General features: G+C 45.3%; 1 non-coding gene across 1 annotated transcript; it reads left to right on the top strand.

Annotated features, from left to right (window-relative positions):
* The first annotated feature begins 1580 nt into the window (after window positions 1–1580).
* Trnaa-agc (transfer RNA alanine (anticodon AGC)) lies at window positions 1581–1654 on the top strand. The gene has a single exon. It is a non-coding gene; the product is annotated as a tRNA-Ala (tRNA).
* Window positions 1655–7249: the final 5595 nt, after the last annotated feature.

Raw genomic sequence — 7249 nt, 5'->3', positions numbered from 1 at the left:
TCACTGCGAATGTCTTTTTAGTTGCTTGTTTTAATTTTACTGTCACCTTCTTTCCACGTCTTGTTATCTATTTTTTTAGTTCGAGTCAACGATGAGGTAGTTGATTTTTTTTTTCCTTGCAGTTGTCTCTCCTTTTTTATTGGCTATTTGTTATTCTGAAATCTTTTTTTTAAATTTTTTTGTTGAGTAGGAAAAGGTTTCGTTCACATGCAAGGAGATGTGTGGAAGGGAGAAAGATTTGTTTAATTTTTTTTCACGAAAGTGAGAAAGAGAGGACAGACAGGGGGCAGTAAGAGTGCGCCAGAGTGTGTGTGGAGAGTGGAAGAGGGTACTTCGCGCGGGAACCGGATTGCACCTTTGAACTCCTCTCGCAGAACCTGCACGAGAACCAAGACTCGGTGCACATGAGCACGAGGCAGCAAGAGAGGAAGACGACGAAGGCCACGCCGAACAGCGAGAACATGACGACGCACATGTTTGAAGGCTGTTCCTGATGGTGCCTCGCGGTACTGCCGTCGAAACGATCTTTCTGTTTTCCTTTCTTTTATATTTTTCCCTTCCGCTCTGTTATGTCACAAACACTACGGCACAACACACACGTACGGGCGGTGTCCCGAAAAAAAAAAATACAATGTTAATGGGGTCTTCCTTGTTGACGTGGAGCGCACAGAATGGAGAAAAATAGTTGGGAGAAATAGTTTTTATGCCGGATTTCTTCTTCTGCAGTTACGTCGTGGAGTGACACATGGTTGAGATCGGAGGGTGAGGGTAGGATAGAGACGGGAGCAGATGTGTCATGAAACGGAGGAGTTGCGGGAACAAAAAGGGGGCGTGAATGGTGGGTCGCTCGGTGTGTGGATCCGCGCCGCGGTATAGTCGCGCACTGCGAGGTCGGACGAAGTATGCGCGTTTGTCCGGGCGAGCCGCGTGCGCGATCGTGGTCGTCGTCGCCACGGCGGACAAAACACGCGTGCCGTGAATGCGTGCGGCGACAGCGGGAACCACGGGCGCACGCACAGAGAACAGCGCACGGGCGACGGCAGGGGAGAACTCACTCCTCAGCTGGCCGCCGCGGGCACCGCCAGGGCGCGCTGCTAGGGCAGCGGATGCGCGGGAGGACACTGCGCATGCGCCGGCCGGCAGCTGCGCTCGGGCCGGGCCGCACTGCGCGTGCGCGGCAAGGGGAGTGCCGGGGCGCCGGTGGAGGGGGTAGAGACAGATGAGCCGGCCGGGGCAGGGCAGCGGTGGTGGGGGGGATAAAACAGCGGCCGGCAGGGGGAGGGGCAGGGGAATCCCCGACGCTGGAGCAGAGAGAGTTATACACGCGCCAAGAAACTGGCGGCATCCCAGCGCTCTGTGTGTGTGTGTGTGTATGTGTGTGTGTGTGTGAGGGGGGGGGGGAGAGCGGAGGGGGGGTGGGTAGCGACAGAGATTGGTGTAGGTTGTGACGCCCTCTGCCATCCAAGCAGGGTAGTCAGATGTCCGGCTAAATACTTAAGTCCGACAGCTTTTTAACGATGAAGCAGAGAACGGACATCTAAGGCGTTCTACGCTAGTCCGTCTAGATGAGATGACCGCTGTGTGCCGTGGCTTAGTGGTCAGAGTATCTGCCTAGCAAGCAGGAGACCCTGGTTCGAATACCAGTCCGGCACAAATATTCAAGTGTCTTCTAATTGATTTCAACCATGCCCACTCGCAGCTAATGTCAGTAATTCCTATGTGTCACAATATTTGAAGTATACCACAGTTTCTCCGTGTAGTGCAAAATTTCTCGTGGTCCATATTCTCCACGACATGTTGTTGTTGTTGTTGTGATGGTGGTGGTCTTCAGTCCTGAGACTGGTTTGATGCAGCTCTCCATCATGCTCTATCCTGTGCAAGCTTCTTCATCTCCCAGTACCTACTGCAACCTACATCCTTCTGAATCTGCTTAGTGTATTCATCTCTTGGTCTCCCTCTACGATTTTTACCATCCACGCTGCGCTCCGATACTAAATTGGTGATCCCTTGATGCCTCAGAACATTTCCTACCAACCGATCCTTTCTTCAAGTCAAGCACTGTAGACAACATTCCATTAGAACTACTGACAGCCTTGGGAGAGCCAGGCCTAACAAAACTCTACCATCTAGTGAGCCTTGGGTAACAGAAGAAATATTGAATTTAACTGATGAAAGGAGAAAATATAAAAACGCAGTAAATGAAGCAGGCAAAAAGGAATGCAAACTTCTCAAAAATGAGATCGACAGGAAGTGCAAAATGGCTAAGCAGGGATGGCTAGAGGACAAATGGAAGGATGTAGAGGCTTATATCTCTAGGGGTAAGATAGATACTGCCTACAGGAAAATTAAAGAGAGATTTGGAGAGAAGAGAACCACTGGTATGAATATCAAGAGCTCAGATGGAAACCCAGTTCTAAGCAAAGAATGGAAAGCAGAAAGGTGGAAGGAGTATATGGAGGGTCTATACAAGGGCGATGTACTTGAGGACAGTATTATGGAAATGGAAGAGAATGTAGATGAAGATGAAATGGGAGATTTCGAAACCGCGTGAAGAGTCTGACAGAGCACTGAAAGACCTAAGTCGAAACAAGGCCCCGGGAGTAGACAACATTCCATCAGAACTACTGACGGCCTTGGGAGAGCCAGTCCTGACAAAACTCTACCATGTGGTGACCAAGATGTATGAGACAGGCGAAATACCCTCAGACTTCAAGAAGAATATAATAATTCCAATCCCAAAGAAAGCGAGTGTCGACGAAAGTGAAAATTACCGAACAATCAGTTTAATAAGTCACAGCTGCAAAATAGTAACGCGAATTCTTTACAGACGAATGGAAAAACTGATAGAAGCCGACCTCGGGGAAAATCAGTTTGGATTCCGTGGAAATGTTGGAACACACGAGGCGATACTGACCCTACGACTTATCTTAGAAGAAATATTAAGGAAAGGCAAACCTACGTTTCTAGCATTTGTAGAGTTAGAGAAAGCTTTTGACAATGTTGACTGGAATACTCTCTTTCAAATTCTAAAGGTGGCAGGGGTAAAATACAGGGAGCGAAAGGCTATTTACCATTTGTACAGAAACCAGATGGCAGTTATAAGAGTCGAGGGGTATGAAAGGGAAGCAGTGGTTGGGAAGGGAGTGAGACAGGGTTGTAGCCTCTCCCCAATGTTATTCAATCTGTATATTGAGCAAGCAGTGAAGGAAACAAAATAAAAATTCGGAGTAGTAATTAAAATCCATGGAGAAGAAATAAAAACTTTGACGTTCGCCGATGACATTGTAATTCTGTCAGAGACAGCAACCGACTTGGAAGAGCAGCTGAACGGAATGGACAGTGTCTTGAAAGGAGGATATAAGATGAACATCAACAAAAGCAAAACGAGGATAATGGAATGTAGTCGAATTAAATCGGGTGATGTTAAGGGTATTACATTAGGAAATGAGACGCTTAAAATAGTAAAGGAGTTTTGCTATTTGGGGAGCAAAATAACTGATGATGGTCGGAGTAGAGAGGATATAAAATGTAGACTGGCAATGGCAAGGAAAGCGTTTCTGAAGAAGAGAAATTTGTTAACATCGAGTATAGATTTAAGTGTCTGGAAGTCGTTTCTTAAAGTATTTGTATGGAGCGTAGCCATGTATAGAAGAGAAACATGAACGATAAACAGTTTGGACAAGAAGAGAATAGAAGCTTTCGAAATGTGGTGCTAGAGAAGAATGCTGAAGATTAGATGGGTAGATCACATAACTAATGAGGAGGTATTGAATAGAATTGGGGAGAAGAGAAGTTTGTGGGATCGATCGGTAGGAGATGTTCTGAGGCATCAAGGGATGACAAATTTAGTATTGGAGTGCAGAGTGGAGGGTAAAAATCGTAGAGGGAGACCAAGAGATGAATACACTAAGCAGATTCAGAAGGATGTAGGTTGCAGTAGGTACTGGGAGATGAGGCAGCTTGCACAGGATAGGGTAGCATGGAGAGCTGCATCAAACCAGTCTCTGGACTGAAGACCACAACAACAACAAGGTTAAAACTTAAAGGCCTTACATCATAAAGGGTAATATCCGTATTCTTCGCGCCAGGAGTCCGAGAGGAAGCTGAAGATCACAAGGGAGACCACCCGACCGTAGGGACGAAGAGGCGAAGAAAGCCGTAGGTTTCAACTGACAGAGGGCAGCAGACGACAAAGAGAGGGTGGGAAGAGCGATCAAAATTGTGTTTATTAGCTTAAAATTAACGAGGCTACATCTTGTAAATGCTGAGTAAGTTGAACAACAAATAAATAAACCATTAGCCGGAGCACCTAGTGTAATGCAACAAAGCGTCTTCAGACTCAACTTATTATGGAAAAAAAAGGTTCAAATGGTTCTGAGCACTATGGGACTTAACATCTGAGGTCATCAGTCCCCTGGAACTTAGAACTACTTAACCCTAACTAACCTAAGGACACCACACACATCCATGCCCGAGCCAGGATTCGAACGAACCCGGGCCCAGGGCATGGGCCGCAAGTACGTTACCACTCAACTAAGCAGACGGACAATTTTGGAAATTTCGTTGGATGCACTGAATGTGTAGTCTATATTAAAAAAAGAACGGTCGTCGTACGTAATAGTTATTTATTGAGAAACAATCGGAAGTTTATTGAGAGTTTGATGGCTTTTTTCCTTGGCTCTAAACGACAAATAAGAACCATTTATTAGAGAACACGCGAATTCTCTCTAGAAGGGATCATCGAGTGCTCGGTTTTGTGTTTTGAATTCTTAGTGGGTCGAGAAAAGTGCCTATTTGTGATTAAGCTGGTTTGATTATTTAAAGTTCATACAGTTGAAAACTGGCACTGACATTTAGGTTTTATTTATTTATTTTTTTAATCAACTTTCCGCTAGAGGGGCACGGAAGAGAGTACTAGCACTCGTAAAGTAAAATGCTGGCTTGTACCTGTAAACAGTTAACTACAGGAAATAAAGAAATAACGGTTGTAAACTGAAAATGTCAGTACTCGACTTGTCCTTTATCCCCAAACTATCAGAAAAAAAAATCAAAGGCTTATTTCAAAGCAGACTAACGTCCTGAGTATATCTTTTCAAGGCAGAGTAAATCCAATGGCCAATAAAGTGAAAGACTGGAATACTGATAACAGCGAAGTTCAAAGAAATAAAGTAGAAGTGATAGTATTTTTATTTAATAACTTGCTATGGTTCAAATGACTCTGAGCACTGTGCCACTTAACTTCTGAGGTCATCAGTCCCCTAGAACTTAGATCTAATTAAACCTAACTAACCAAAGGACACCTCACACATCCCTGCGCGAGGCAGGATTCGAACCTGCGACCGTAGCGGTCGCTCGGCTCCAGACTGTAGCGCTCAGAACCGCACGTAACTTGGTACGAAAAGAAAGATAATTACTATTTATTTAGACAGAGAAAGCAAGTTTACGTTTTATTGAAAAGTGATTAGTTGTAAATGAAAAGTTATTCCATTTAATTCTGAAAGGTTGAGACTGACGAAATAGTTTATTACGACAAAATTACAATAGTCAAGGATATTGTTGTAGCACGGCGCTACTTCTAGAGGTTATCGTTGAATGACAACTATAGGTCAACAATATTAAATTCTGTCTTTGCCTTGTGAACTTATTCTCCAATGTACATAAAAATATATCATTCACACTGATCGATTGTATATACGATTATTCGTTGAAACTTTGAAAGGGGAGCAACTACAAGAGGCAACGGGTATATATGAAGTACTCATCAGTTACATGCGAAACCTGTCGATTCAGGTACCTACGTTGTTGATAAAGCGTTTAGCTGTGTTGTCAGAGTACATAGATAAGCTTCTGGGGTCAATTCTAGAGTCCGATTCCACTCGTTGGCTTTCAGCAATGACGTCATATCTAAGGCAGAAACGCTACATACAACCAGTCATTGAAAGCAACTGATCACATTCGTAAACAAACGAATGTAGCATACAGTAAAATTACATACACAGTTCACGTGATTAATAACTTAGCCACAAATTATACCGACAAGAATTAAAGGTAACGAAAATAAATAAGGACAGAATAAGACAAGTTAACATGTCCAAAACAGATTACACTACTGGCCATTAAAATTGCTACACCAAGAAAAAATGTAGATGATAAACGGGTATTCATTGGACAAATATATTATACTAGAACTGACATGTGATTACAATTTGGGGGCATAGATCCTGAGAAATCAGTAACCAGAAGAACCACCTCTGGCCGTAATAATGGCCCTGATACCCCTGGGGATTAAGTCAAACAGAGCTTGGGTGGCGTATACAGGTACAGCTGCCCATGCAGCTCCAACACGATACCACAGTTCATCAAGAGTAGTGACTGGCGTATTGTGACGAGCCAGTTGCTCCGCCACCATTGACCAGACGTTTTCAATTGGTGAGAGATCTGGAGAATGTGCTGGCCAGGGCAGCAGTCGAACATTTTCTGTATCCAGAAAGGCCCGTACAGGACCCGCAACATGCGGTCGTGCATTATCCTGCTGTAATGTAGGGTTTCGCAGGGATCGAATGAAGGGTAGAGCCACGGGTCGTAACACATTTGAAATGTAACGTCCACTGTTCAAAGTGCCGTCAATGCGAACAAGAGGCGACCGAGACGTGTAACCAATGACACCCCATACCATCACGCCGGGTGATACGCCAGTATGGCGATGACGAATACACGCTGCCAATGTGCGTTCACCGCGATGTCGCCAAACACGGATGCGACCATCACGATGGTGTAAACAGAACCTGGATTCATCCGAAAAAATGACGTTTTGCCATTCGTGTACCCAGGTTCGTCGTCAAGTACACCATCGCAGGCGCTCCTGTGTGTGATGCAGCGTCAAGGGTAAACGCAGCCGTGGTCTCCGAGCTGATAGTCCGTGGTGCTGCAAACGTCGTCGAACTGTTCGTGCAGATGGTTGTTGTCTTGCAAACGTCCCCATCTGTGGACTGACGGATCGAGACGTGGCTGCACGATCCGTTACAGCCGTGCGGATAAGATGCCTGTCATCTCGACTGCTGGTGATACGAGGCCGTTGGGATCCAGCACGGCGTTCCGTATTACCCTCCTGAACCCACCGATTCCATATTCTGCTAACAGTCATTGGATCGCGACCAACGCGAGCAGGAATGTCGCGATACGATAAACCGCAGTCGCGATAGGCTACAATCCGACCTTTATCAAAGTCGGAAACGTGATGGTACGCATT

The sequence above is a fragment of the Schistocerca cancellata genome, chromosome 11, assembly GCF_023864275.1.
Source record: "Schistocerca cancellata isolate TAMUIC-IGC-003103 chromosome 11, iqSchCanc2.1, whole genome shotgun sequence".
In the NCBI taxonomy this organism is placed as follows: Eukaryota; Metazoa; Arthropoda; class Insecta; order Orthoptera; family Acrididae; genus Schistocerca; species Schistocerca cancellata.
Note: the sequence above shows the minus strand (reverse complement) of the source record. Positions and strands in the feature narration are given on the sequence as shown.